Here is a 14,294-nt window from a genome sequence, read left to right on the forward strand (position 1 = left end):
GAAGCTACAGGATACCTATGAATGTGGCTATTGTCATGTGTACTCCGCTTCAACCACCAGTGGTGGGAGTGCGCTGGAGCTGGTGTAAGCAGCAATGTACATGCAGCCTTGCCCTGACAGTTGATGGGTTTGGGCCATAAGGAAAGTGGAATAATAATAAGCCAACTGATTAATAAATCAAAGTTCTCTGGTAGCAAAACAAATGATTCATACCCCACAATTTTATGCACATATCTGATCAAATCAATAAGGCATAAACTCTGTTCAGCATTAGCAGGAACAGCAATTAGAAGAGGAATGCTACCCACGCTAGACTCAGCCTTCCATCCCAATTACAGAAATAGAAGAAGCGTTGGGAGGGTGTGTGTGTGTGTGTGTGTGTCACTGGAAAAAAGCTTGCATAGAGCAATGGAGATTAGGTCCAGTCCCCAGCATCTCCAGGGGAAGTCTCATGCCTGAAATCCTGGAGATCTGCTGCCAATCAGTTTTTGTTTTTGTTTTGTAATAAACAGAGCAGAAGGCATCTTATTAGATTCACTTCAGAGAAGTCACTGCTCAATGAAAAGCAATCCCCCCCCATGCACAACTAGACGAGGGCCTATTAACTCAATGGCCGAGCATCTGCTTTGCATTAAGGCAGCCAAGTGTCCTGCTGCGCAGATGATAGTCCTTGGTTTGAAAGCATCCTCTAACTAAGGGCCCTGCAGTCCAAGAGCTGCAAGAAGGAAAACCTGCAGAGGCCTTGAAGTTGCCCATCCATAGTTGGTAGCCAAAGAGCAGACGAAGAAGGCACACAAAGGCCACAAGGAAAGTGCCACAGCTCAAGGGGAGAGCACATGCTTTGCCTACAGAAGGTCCTAAATTTAATCTCTGGCATCTCCGGGTAGGACTGCTAGAGACCAGCATTTGAAACCAAAGAGAGTACAGACAATACTGAGTGAGATGGACCAATGATCTGGCTCCATATATGACCACTTCCTATGTTCTAGGTTAATATCTTTGAATACCAGTTACCAGAGAGTGCTTGCAGGTTTCCCACAGGCCTCTGGTTGGCCACTGCAGGAACAAGTTGCTGCAATAGATGGACCACTGGCCTGATCCAGCAGGACTTTCCTTATGTTCTCAGAAGTTCATATGGTCACATTCATGTCTCCCACTATGATGAGATGCATTTTAGTTCTATCATATTAAAGAAGTTACTGTATTTCTAAATCTGTATCCATATGTATACATTAGGACATTTTGGAGGGGAGTGTTGCAAATCAGTATTATCCTCTTTTGTGGCATTGTGTAACTTTGCATGCTGGAGGAGCCCCATGCGCCATCCTTGGCATCTCCGGAAAAGGATGTCCCATGGCTGAGAAAGTCACACACACCCTACAGACAGTGCCAAAAGAGGTACCAGAGTTCCCAGAGCCAGAGTTACTATAAGACTGTTTCATATAATAAGTCTTAATATAAGACTGTCTCATAATATAAGACTGTTTCATATAAGCCCATGAGAGAGTGGGTTGCAGCAAATGGGGAAAATTATAGTTGAGTGGTGGAATACATCACACAACTTTGCATGCAGAAGGTTCAGTCCCCAGGGATGAAAAGCATCTCAGCAGAGAACTGGAAAAGACTTCTCTCTGCCTGAGCCTCTACAGAATCAACAGCATTCAGAGCATGTCTGATATTGATCTACATAAGAGGTCAAGAACCTGTGAATCTCCAGATGTTGGACTCCAGTTCCCACCACCATCCCTGGCCATTATCTATGCCCTTGGACTAAAATGGAGCATCAGGTATTGTGAAGCATAAAGCAGCATCACAGATCTGAAAGTTTTATTTGCCAGAGCTGCTCAAGCTCCTGCCTTACACTTATCAATTCATTAATTTTGATAAGGTAACCCACTTCTTTAACCTGCATATATTGTACAGATTAACTATCTTTGCATATTTCTGTTTCTTGTGCATGAGATTATTCTCCACCTACAATTAGGAGAAAGGGCAGAGAAGGGTGGTACAAGGCACCGAGAGTCTACTTGCAAATGACTGGAAATCATATTCTGCTCCTCCCTGACCCTGATTTCAGAAATGCCAAGGTACACACTCACACACTTCCAAGATTGCCCTACGTTTGGACACATGACACAATACCCTCATTGAAGCTAAGCATGTCTGGACTTGGTTGGTGTGTGGAGGAGAGGCTACTTGGGCACCTCTGTATTTACTGCCTTTATGTTTACTAATATGTTTACTCTGTGTTTAAAGGTAAAGGTACCCCTGACCGTTAGGTCCAGTTGCGGATGACTCTGGGGTTGCGGTGCTCATCTCGCTCTGGAGGCCGAGGGAGCCGGTGTTTGTCCACAGACAGCTTCTGGGTCATGTGGCCAGCATGACTAAGCTGCTTCTGGTGAACCAGAGCAGTGCATGGAAATGCCGTTTACCTTCCTGCCAGAGCGGTACCTATTTATCTACTTGCACTTGACGTGCTTTTGAACTGCTAGGTGGGCAGGAGCTGGGATCGAACAACGGGAGCTCACCCCGTCATAGGGATTCAAACCACGGACCTTCTGATCGGCAAGCCTGATGCTCTGTGGTTCAGACCACAGCTATGTTTACTATGATGGTGGTGAGATAGAGAGATAGAGAGATAGATAGATAGATGATAGATAGATAGATAGATAGATAGATAGATAGATAGATAGATAGATAGATAGATAGATAGATGATAGATATAGATAGATGATAGATAGATAGATAGATAGATAGATAGATAGATAGATAGATGATAGATAGATAGATAGATAGATAGATAGATAGATAGATAGATAGATGATAGATAGATGATAGATAGATAGATAGATAGATGATAGATAGATGATCGAGGAAGCTGATGGGTTCTTAATTATATTGAATTTGGCATTCAGTACCAAATGAGGCAGTCAGACAGAGAACATAGGTTTTCTGATGGAATGCAGAGGGTGCTATAAAATAAGCCACTTCCTCAATCCTTGGTGCAACTATGGGTTTGTCTACATTTGAGCATTATTTAGCTATTAGCCCACTTTCCCCCATGTGAAGTAGACTGGAGTAGTCCACACCTGTGTGCATTTGAATTTGTATATGAGGAGCCACTTCAGTCATTCCTGATTATATGACTGGGCATTCCCTTTTGTGTTTGTTCCCAACATTCTTATTTGTTGATTTCATGATGTCAATTAAGTATCAACAGGGCATGTGTGCCGATAGTTGTGCATATATTATTATTTTTTTACTTCCTGCATGAGAAGTGTCCAAAGCACACAGATATGCAATTGTAATATTGCTTGTGCATGCAGTTCCCCAGTTTCATGCATATCCGAGGGATCGAAAGGGGGTAGAGATTCCTTGAGTACAGCTGGTAAAGAAATGGAAGTATTGAGGAAGTAGTGGGAATGGAAAAGGCAGTAGCAGAAAGTGGTCGTTTATTGCCCACCAACCCAAAAGCACTGAAACAAATAATCTGTGAACCAAGTAGGATACAAAAGGAAAACACTGAGATTGGTATTGCTGGAAGGTAATGAGGATGGTGCAAATTAAATTGGGGACACAAACAGCTGCAAACGCAAGGTAATCGTGGATGTGGACAAGGCCTGTTATTATGATGCTATCACAACAGCATCTGTGCTGTTTGCCATTATGACAGTTACAGGCCTGGGTGTGAGGACGGGAAGATAACAGGATTTGTGATCAGGTGGAAAATTGAGGCTGAGGGAGGGACTCTTCAGCACTGCCCATTCTATCATCTCCTCCCTTACTCAGACATTTCCTTCCTTCTTATTGTGACAGATTCTCAACAAAAATTTGATGGAAGAACCACCACCAGGAAGGCAGATGCACTTCTTAAACTGCAGCCCACTGGTGCCTGTTCGCCTGATTTCTACAACATTGTACAGTTATGAATTGTATAATTAGAATTGTGCATTGTAAGCTGCCATAGGAAGATATTTACCTTGAAAAGCAACTTAAAAGATGTTTAAATACACAAGTGAAAACTCTGAACTGGAGAACCAGGCTTGTCACCATTTTTTTTTTCCTGGCAAGGATTTAACGGTGGCACAGCAGGCAGAAATCCCACAGGGGAAGTTCCTCATCACTTCACCCACATACTGAGAAGGCAGTATTGCATAATGGGAGATGCAAATGCAAATCGCTACTCTGCCATAAAGCTCACCGAATTACCATGGAGTAGTCACACTCTGTGTTTCTCCAACCACACAGGAATGTTGTGAACATAGAATAGGTTTGAGAGAACCACGTACGCTACCCTAAGCACCTTGCAGCAGGGTTAAAAAATGCCACAGATAAATGTTGGGTGAACTTCACCAGTTGAATTTCTGCCTGCTTTGCATCTGTTAAAAGGCACTGGAGGCCTGCATAGAAATAATGAAAAATGAATGTCGGGCATTACCAATTGAGGGATGTCTCTAAAAAACAGAAAACACCTGACATCTATATTATTTCAGATCTCTTATAATCGGCATTCTCTTCATGGGGTTACTGATGATAACGTCCAGTGTCTATTTGGGAGCGCCCCCACCCACAGATATTCACAGAGCTTTTGCCAAGGTGCCTTGAAGCCATAGGGGCTCTGGGTGCCCTAGCACCCACAAAATTCCCCATGAGGGGCTGGGCACCTACAAATTCTGGTGCCAGGGTCATGCAAGCTACATGGCGCTCACGGCCCTGCGCACCCACAGTTGGGGGCCAAGCAGACACTCCTGCTTCCAACTCCATAATTCTATCTTTTTTTGACCCTGTTGTGTGCTTCCAGCAAGGTGGAGGGCAGAGGACCCTTCAGCAAAATGATGCCAAATCCTTCTCCTACTTCCCCAGTTAAGCAACTTTTTGTACTGATGATGCTAACAGCTGAATGGCAGACAGACATTCACAGTACTGTATATATAACACAGCAAGTGTTGTAATTAAGAGAAAGTGCTGCAGTGTTTTTGGCTCAAATGCCACCTCCTCTCCAGGACTGGCCTACCTTACAGGGCTGTTGTAAAAATTAGTAGAAATAGCAATGAGACCAAGGAAGAGATTTGCATAAGAAATAAGAACCACAGCAACATTTCACATCATTGCATCTGCATACTGGAGGAAAATATAAAGCTAACATTTCAGGAAATCTGCTGGGGTGGGGGGTGGGAAGAAGTGGCAATTGTTAACACAAAGCAATGGATTTTGCTAGCAGCTGCCAAGCTGGATCTAAAGAGAGCATAGTGGTTAGAGCAGGGGTCAGCAACCTTTTTCAGCTGTGGGCCAGCACATTGTTTCTCCCCAAAGAATCCTGGCAACTATGGCTTACCCTTCTCATGGCTACAATTCACCAGACCCTTAACAAACTACAGTTCCCGGGGTTCTTTGAAGGAAAATAATGTGCTTTAAATATATAGTATGCCAGCCCAAATAACTGTTCAAAGCCAGGCCAGCTCATAGAATTGTAAATTTGGAAGGGACCACGAGGGTCATCGAGCCCAACAGGTGGCGCGTTGGGGAAGTCGCTTTCCACAAGCTGTTGATCTGTGGTGGCAAACTTTCCTCCCACCTCAAAGAAAGGATAATCAAGGCAAGGGAGAAAAAGAGCAGAGGAAGAAGGGCAAGAGAGGAAACCCTCTCATCTTTGAAACCAAAAAGGTGGTACTTACTCGCAACCTCAGCGGCAGTGGGTCCCTTCTCCAAAGGTGTCCTCGCGCATTTAACAGGACTCCTGCCCTCACAACTGTGGCTGGAGCTGTGCTCTCCCTGCTAGTCCTTATGCGCTCAGCGGCGGAGGTGTGGGCAAGCCAGAATGCGTCCCAGACAACTAAGGCTGCCCTTGCCAAAAAAAGAGGCCCAGCCTTGTTATGGGAGGGAGATGACAATGTGGGTGTGTTTTTTTTGCCCTTCAGGGGATCAAACAGGTTTCTCTTTCCACAGCAGAAAGTCTCCCCCTCCTTCTCTCTCTCTCTCTCTCTCTCTCTCTCTCTCTCTCTCCCCCCTGCACTTCGGCAAAGAGGTGCCTCTCCCTAGTACATTCCTTACATTCTCTGCCCTCTGTCGCTAGAGACACCCAAGGCTGACAAGGAGAATTGGAAACCAAGTCACGGTAGCACTTTTTTCCTGCTTTTGCCAAATTCTGTATGGGGAGTAAGGCTTGGCACTCAAGGAGGGTTCGCAAACAGCCATCTTGAGAATCAATTCCCTCTTCCTGTTCTGTACAATTATTCAGCTGCTGTTAACCAAGGCCTACAAACCTAAAGCACCCATCAAGGGACAGGCACATAGCTCTCACGCGAATCTTCACACCAAAAAGTTAATAAAACCTTCATAGGCAGGGCTACTGAGAAATTAGCTATATTATTTTGCTTAAAAAATTTGCTGCATTTCTATACTTTAGGGAACTTATTTCTGTAGGAACTTGGGAACAGAGGAAGCTACCTCCTGCCGAGTTCGGACCATTTGGTACATCTAGCCCATTATTGTCTACACAGACTGGCAGCAACTCTCCAGGTTTTCAGGCAGGATCTCTCTCCTCCCGTAAAGATACAGGAGATTGAACCTTCTGCAAGCAAAGTAGATGCTTTGGCACTGAGCTATGGTCCTTTCCTGAAAGACATATGAACATAGAAAGCTGTCTTATACCAACTCAGACCATTAGCCCATTTAGCTCAATATTGTCCACACTGACTGGCAGCAGCTCCTCAGGATTTCAGGCAGGGTTCTCTCTCAGTCCTACCTAGAGATGCCAGGATTAGAACTTGGAACCTTCTGCATGCAAAACAGGTGCTTAACCACTGAGCTACAGATTTTAATGCAAACCTTATTCGCACTTCCCGGACCAATATGCAAACTGAAACATGGCTAGCCTTTGAAATTTGCACTTCTACAAATTTTGTGATGCTGTTCTCAAAACCAAAATGTGCACACAAGCAAAGCAAAGCAAAGCAAAGCAAAGCAAAGCAAAGCAAAGCAAAGCAAAGCAAAGCAAAGCAAAGCAAAGCATTTATTAGGATAAAGTGCGCACACAAAGTGTAAGTATGGATTTTCATGTTGGATTTTAAAAGTCCACAAAGAGGTGTGAAAATGTGGTTTTCCAAAGAATGTAAAAATGAGAAACGAAGGAAAACATTAACAGCTGATTCTTATTGTTCATTTTCTCTCCCCACTTCATTTTTCTGTTCACAAGGAAGATCCAGAAAGTTGATATAAAATATGCAATTGCTGTCATTTTGAAATGGTTTTCCATGTAACTGCGTTTTTTAAAAATATATATCTGCAGCTGTTTTGTTCCTATCTATGTAATTATTTTATACATGTTTTAATTGTATTTTTTTTTAGGTCATTGGAAACAGTTCATAAATCAAGTAACAACTACAGCAACAGCTGCACCAACTGCTACTACTAAAAGTATTGGGGGTCCCATGCTCAAACACTCTTCCAGCAACAATTGGGCAGTCATCCTCACTTTTAATTTTCAGGCGTATCTCGAAGACCTTTTATGCCACCAGATCCTTCTGTACTGCTTTTCAAGGTTTTTATTTTTAGGTTGCTATACCCTGCCCTGATGTTTTGTGAGAGGGCGGGATATAAACACTTTCATAAATAAAGCATGATGTCATTAAAGGTTTGAGAAAGCTTGAAGCTCACGTATAACAAGAAAAACCAAAGCAACCTCTTGACTCCCCCCTCCACAAATCCAAGTGCCAGTTTATGGCATGCCAAGTAAAGCCTAGTTCATTAGACATGCATAGAAGCCTACTAGAGACAATCCACTTTTCATTTGGCTGCCTTCCTGGAACTGGACAAAGCAGGTGAGCTGTCCATCATCTGGCCATTGGCAATGACCATGGGTACTGGGCCCATGTGACTTAAGGAGCCAACAGTTTTGTAGACATGATTTGCAAAATGTAGAGATGCATATTCTTTCCTGATTTGTGCAGTTCAAGTGTGTGGTGGTGGTGGTGGTGGAGTTCATTCTTGTGTTTTGATTTGCTAACACTTGTCCTTTGGTTATAAATCTTCAAGCTCTCTAAATGAGACTGATGAGCACAATTATGATTATTTGACCTCTCAGTGAACCACTATGGTGGCAAATTTCACAGGCTAAGTATAACATCAGGCAAAAGCCTAATCTCTTTCCAACAGCTCTATATTTAAGAGCCTCAGAACTTAATTGGATTCCCCGCTGTTTTCAGTAACCGTCAATCTCCCACCAGGCAGAAGGCAAGAGACTGCTTTCCTTCACCCTCCTCTTTCCCCAAACAGGGTGAATGATGCTGAAAGTCAAGAAGGAGGGTGTGGAAGTCAAACCACCCATTTGATGAAAGGAAATCAAACAGGTTTTTCACGAGTCTTGCTCCACAGAGCTTCTATCCTCCTTAAGTGTGAGTGGCAGGTAGAAGGCAGCCCTCTTGCTAAGGCTGACAATCAATCCAAGATGCATTCAATTTTAGCAAAATCAAGAAGAGTCTCATGGAACCTTAAAGACTAACATGTATTATGGCATACACCTTTGTCAGCTACAGCAGTGTTTCCCAAACTTTTTTGGGCAACGGCACACCTGTTTACTGAAAAAAAATCTCGCGGCACACCACCATTAAAGCCCCGCCCCGTGACGTCAGCGCGCAGCGTCACGCCGGGAGGGACGCACGAAAGTGAAAGTTTTTTCCCTCCCCCTTGCCGGGGAACCTCCAAGCTTTGGGGGTGGGAGGAGGCAGCAGAGCGAGGGACTGAGGGACGGCGGCAACTGAGGCGGCGGCGGCTGTTGTGGTGGTGGCGGTGATAGCGGGCGGAGGAGGGGGCGGCGGCGGGGCTTGAGGAGCCGTCGCCGGGAGTTGCTGCTGCTGTTGTTGCTGCTGCTGCCCGGACATGCCGGCCTCCTCCTCCTCCGCTGTCTTGCGCTCCTCCCTTTTGCACGCGCTGCCCCGCCGCTCGGCACCACCACCGCGGAGCCGCCCCCGGCTCGACGCGGATCCTCGCCGCCGCCGCCTCTCACCGCCCGACTTGCCCGCCTCCCTCCCACGGCACACCAGCCAATGTCTCACGGCACAGTAGTGTGCCGCGGAACACCGGTTGGGAAACACTGAGCTACAGTTCTATGCATCAAATTCACAAAGCATTATCCTAGTGTAGGGGTGATTTTAAACAGTGAAGTCAGAAGGAAGTGAGATACAAAAAAGGACAGGTGGCGAGAATTACACTATTATCAACAGTGGCAATTCACAAAAATGTTAATAATAAAGACAAACTGGCATCAGTAAGCCAAGTAATGCTTTTAAGTGTGATAAACAATACTTTGTCCTGAGTTGATGTTACGGTCTTCATCTGAAATTGCTTTGGTTCCAGAGTGGCCACTTGTAAGAAGAGTTAGTGTCCTGGGAAGTTAAAATACCCTTGGGGTTGTGTGTCACTTTGTACATCGTAACTGAATTCCACCTGCCATTCCATTGCACAGCCAACTAATTTGGAGATAGCATTCTGGAGCTTCTAACACCACCATGAAATATCCAGAAATGGGGCACAACAGAATGGTTTCTTTTTGACACAAATGCAGTTGTTCTAGAACAAGCTTCTTGACTCCAGCAGCTACAAAGGTTGGTTCAACAAGTGTCCTGCAAGCTTCAAAGCCATTAAAATGACCCAGGTCCATTTCACTATCTTGAATCTTCAACTTTCATCTGCCTTCTAACACCGTTGTGCAATAATCTCTTTGACAGCTTTAGCATATGCCTTGTTAGAATTGTGCAAATGGTTAGGATTGTGCAAATAGTTTAAATGTCTCATTTGGATTGTATATTAAACTTGTTACTGCTTGAAAAGTTGCATGCTTTTAATTCTGCAAATAGTCTTCAGCAGTATTGTAAGCATTTTGATGTTGTTATGGCCAATGGGCAAAGCAAAGCAAAACCAACATATCCATCGATCCAAAGAAAGCACAGGAAATGTCTGCTATTTATTAGCATTGCCCCAGATTTCACAAAAGTACTGGCCCAACACCTAAGATTTGTGTTTTCATGATCCAATTTATTCCTGTGACTGCTATTCATTTTAACGGTTTTTAATACTTAGTTTTGAATTGTTGCAAACCACCCTGAAACCTGCTGGTAATAACAGCAGTAATACTCATAAATCTGAAAGGTCCGTCAACCACAGGACGTCTTTAACAAAATGGCACCATTTCTTCCTCCGCCCCATTTAATTTGGATTTTTTTCCAATCTGCAAAAATGCAGAAGGGGGGGGGGGGAAATCCAACATAAAATTCCATGTCACCTATCTGTGGATGTGCTGAAGTGCATTGGGTGGACAAACACTATTTTTAAACGTTTTGTGTGGGTTTGCCATCTATTACTCTATCCCCTACTACTTCCATTGGTGAGTTGTAGATCTATTAATGGTTTTTCTTCTTATACTAGACGGAATTGTTTTTTATGCTGCTTCCCACTCCCTTGATACCATATATTGTTTTTAAATGTACTTTTAAGCTGCCCGGAGAACATAAGAGCCCTGCTGAATCAGGCCAGTGACCCAATTATCTTGCTCTCAGGGTCCAACCAGATTAAAAAAATGACTCCTGGACGGTTAAGTCCAGTCAAAGGTGACTATGGGCTTGCAGTGCTCATCTCTCTTTCAGGCCAAGGGAGCTGGCGTTTGTTCACAGACAGCTTTCCGAGTCATGTGGTCAGCATGACTAAACTGCTTCTGGCGCAATAGGACACCCTGAAGAGTGCCAGAACACACAGAAACGGCATTTACCTTCCCGCCACAGCCGCACCTATTTATCTAATAATAATAATATAATAATATTTTTTTATTTATACCTCACTCTCCCCAGCCAGAGCCAGGCTCAGGGCGGCTAACACCAATAAAATTACAATAAAATATAATGGGGGGAACAAACAAACAAACGACCCCCCCCAAAAAAAACCAGTTTATTAAAATATGGGTTAAAATACAATTTAAAATGCAGCCTCATTTTAATAGTAGCCCATAAATGAAAAACGTAAGGGGAGGGAAACATAAGGGTCAGACCGAGTCCAAACCAAAGGCCAGGCAGAACAGCTGTCTTGCAGGCCCAGTGGAAAGATGTCAAGTCCCGCAGGGCCCTAGTCTCTTGTGACAGAGCGTTCAACCAAGTCAGGACCAGTACTAAAAAGGCCCTGGCCCTAGTTGAGACCAATCTAACTACCTTGCGACTTGGGACCTCCAAAGTGTTGTCATTTGTGGACCTTAAGGTCCTCCGCAGGGCATACCAGGAGAGGCGGTCCCATAGGTACGAGGGTCCTAGGCCTTGTAGGGCTTTAAAGGTCAAAACCAGCACCTTAAACCTGACCCTGTACTCCACCGGGAGCCAGTGCAGCTGGTAAAGCACTGGATGAATGTGATCCTGTGCAAGGACCCCATAAGGAGCCTCGCTGCGGCATTCTGCACCCGCTGAAGTTTCCGGGTCAGCTTCAAGGGCAGCCCCGCGTAGAGCGAGTTACAATAATCAAGCCTGGAGGTGACCATCGCATGGATCACTGTGGCCAGATCAGGGTGAGAAAGGTAAGGGACCAACTGCTTCATACAATGGAGATGGAAAAATGCCATCTACTTGCACAGGCGTACTTTCAAACTGCTAGGTTGGCAGGAGCTGGGACCGAGCAACGGGAGCTCACCCCGTCACAGGGATTCAAACTGCCATCCTTCTGATTGGCAAGCCCAAGAGGCTCAGTGGTCTAGACCACAGTGCCATCCACGTCCCTCTAACCAGATTACCTTTGTGAAGCTCACAAGCAGGACATGAACTCAACAGCACTGTCCCCACCTGTGATTCCCAGTAACACTGAAGGTAACATAGCCATCACAATACCCATTCCACACTAGTAAGAAAGTGATATTTTAGTGTGGTAGCACCTACACTTTGGAACAGCTTGCCTATTGATATCAGGCAGGTGCCTTCACTGCACTCTTTTGATGCTGCTAAAACCTTTTTTTTTAAAAAAAAAAGAAGGCAAGGCTACCCAGATATTTGGAATGCTGATGTGTTTTTAGTTTATTGCTGGTTTTAATTGTTCTGAACATTTTAATTGTTTTTACCAATCCTTTGTTGCTTTATTCTTTTTGTAAACAGTTGAGGTATTTGTTTTTGTTTTCTAACAATCAAGAGGTATATAAATTTTATGAAATAAACCAATAAATAAGACAATGGGTATTGGGTGGCAACACAAACACACTGAACAAGCAACTGCTGTGCTGATCTAGGACTCAACAGGTCAAGGCGTGGAGGATGCAGCAATTATGCTGGTTTTGTGCCAATTTCCACCTGCAGAGAAAGATACAACACATTCTTCCACAACAAAGGCCAAGCCCCATCTCTGCCCTTTCTGCACCCAGGTGTGGCCACAACAGAGCTTTGCTGTAACTCTGACTCATGGGGGAAGATTGAATGGAATTCCTTAAATATAAAGTCCCGCAATCCCCCTTCTCTCATTCCTCAGTATCACCCAAGCATAAAACCTCAAGGTTTACTGTCATTAGCTTCTTTGCCCTTTGAGAGTACTTGGGGACAAGTGTTCACAGGAACTGCAACCTCCACATTATCTTTTTTTTCTTGACACCATCCACACACTCATTTGTTTTCGGCAATCCAGATGCTTCTTCCAAACCTTTACCCAGGTAAGCACCTTTAAAAACAATAACTGCTGATGCTTTGCAACAATTTTGGGCACTCCCATCGCAATGTTAGCACAACCGCTTCCAAATGTGACACATCATCGTTGATCTCTGAGATCTACATTACAAGAATGCTTATTCTGCCCCCCCCCATTGGCATAACTGGTGCTTTTCTTGCTTCTGAGCTCTCCACATACCTCACAACTATGCCTATGACACTGCAGAAGCTTCCTGGTGGCATGAATCCTCTCAAAATTCACAGGCAAAGGCTGGCAAACTCCTAAGCAGAGCAGGTATCACCCATAACTTCGATGAAACACAAGGCAGCTCTGTTGTTATAGGGCTAAAGAAGGTGGGCAAATATTTTGTCTTCTGTGTTGTTAGACCCCAGAGAACTGGATCAGTGTACAAAGGGGACTTCTTATGCCCCCTTCCGGCTTTCCTAATGGGAAGTTACTCCCTTCTGTAGTTCCTTGTTCAGGCGTGCTATAATATAAATAAAGGATGGGCAGATCTATCAATTTCAGATTCTTTTCATTTCTCATTTTTCCAACCTGAAGTTCAATTCTCCACATTAGTTTGAATTCTCTTTTTAAGTCCTCATACAAATTCACCAGTTTTAGTGCAAGTTTCTCCAAATATGTATTATGTATACACAAGTTTGCCTAATAAACACTTTCCCCCCCAAAACCATTTCCCCTAATAGAATGCTTTTTAAAATGTTATTTTCACCAGTTTTGTACACATTACTTGGCCTGGGAAACTATATGGTGAACTTTGAAAGGATTGCTGCACTTCAGTTCACGTACTGCTTTGAAGAATGTGGTAGGTTTGTCTTTTAAATGCAAACTGAATTCAAATTCCCCCCTCCCTTCTCTGAACCTAAACACTCAAATTCTTTTTTTAAAAACTGTTTATTTACAGTCCCTACAAAACCTTAACAAAATGTAGTCCCCTAGATTATTCAGGAGAAGCAATGTGCTTTGAAATGTATGCTGCAGCAAGTGTGACTTCAGGGTACGAACCTGCTTAAAAAGAAAGGAGAGCTTCAGAAACACTTGTGGCTACAAGAGGGCACTCTGGATACAAGAGCCTATTCTGGCTTAAAGCCAAAAGGCTTTGGGTGAAATAGATTGAGGTTGCTCTAATAAGGAAACGTATCTTATCACTGATGCTTCGGTACCAAGCCAGGTTCACCATTCCCTGCAAAAGGAATGGGTAACATGGAGGAGACTCTTGAGAGTCCCATGGACTGCAAGAAGATCAAACCTCTCCATTCTGAAGGAAATCAGCCCTGGAAGGACAGATCCTGAAGCTGAGGCTCCAATACTTTGGCCACCTCATGAGAAGAGACTCCCTGGAAAAGACCCTGATGTTGGGAAAGATGGAGGGCACAAGGAGAAGGGGACGACAGAGGACGAGATGGTTGGACAGTGTTCTTGAAGCTACAAACATGAGTTTGACCAAACTGCGGGAGGCAGTGGAAGACAGGAGTGCCTGGCGTGCTCTGGTCCATGGGGTCACGAAGAGGCAGACACGACTAAACAACAACCATTGGCCCTGCAGCTGATATGGGACTCCAACTCCCATGAGCACCAGCCAACAATGCCAAAGGTTGGGAGGTGATGGGAGG

The 14,294-nt window shown here is 44.3% G+C and overlaps 1 protein-coding gene and 1 long non-coding RNA gene across 14 annotated transcripts in view; one reads left to right on the top strand and one right to left on the bottom strand.

The window, feature by feature from the left end:
- ZNF185 (zinc finger protein 185 with LIM domain) overlaps positions 1–5,935 on the bottom strand; it is a 69,469-nt gene extending 63,534 nt beyond the window's left edge. For 3 of the 13 annotated variants that reach the window (XM_083484682.1, XM_083484680.1, XM_083484678.1), the window contains exon 1: positions 5,676–5,884. The gene's annotated coding sequence lies outside the window, so the exon portion shown is untranslated. Of the gene's footprint in view, positions 1–5,675 lie in introns of all 13 variants that reach the window. The other 10 variants (XM_083484672.1, XM_083484681.1, XM_083484677.1 and 7 more) reach the window with 10 other exon arrangements.
- The window catches only part of LOC310698098, a 384,750-nt gene that overhangs the window by 332,034 nt on the left and 38,422 nt on the right, over positions 1–14,294 (top strand). The gene's annotated exons all lie outside the window — the stretch shown is intronic.

This window comes from Podarcis liolepis (assembly GCF_965112155.1).
Source record: "Podarcis liolepis genome assembly, chromosome: Z".
Classification (NCBI taxonomy): domain Eukaryota; kingdom Metazoa; phylum Chordata; class Lepidosauria; order Squamata; family Lacertidae; genus Podarcis; species Podarcis liolepis.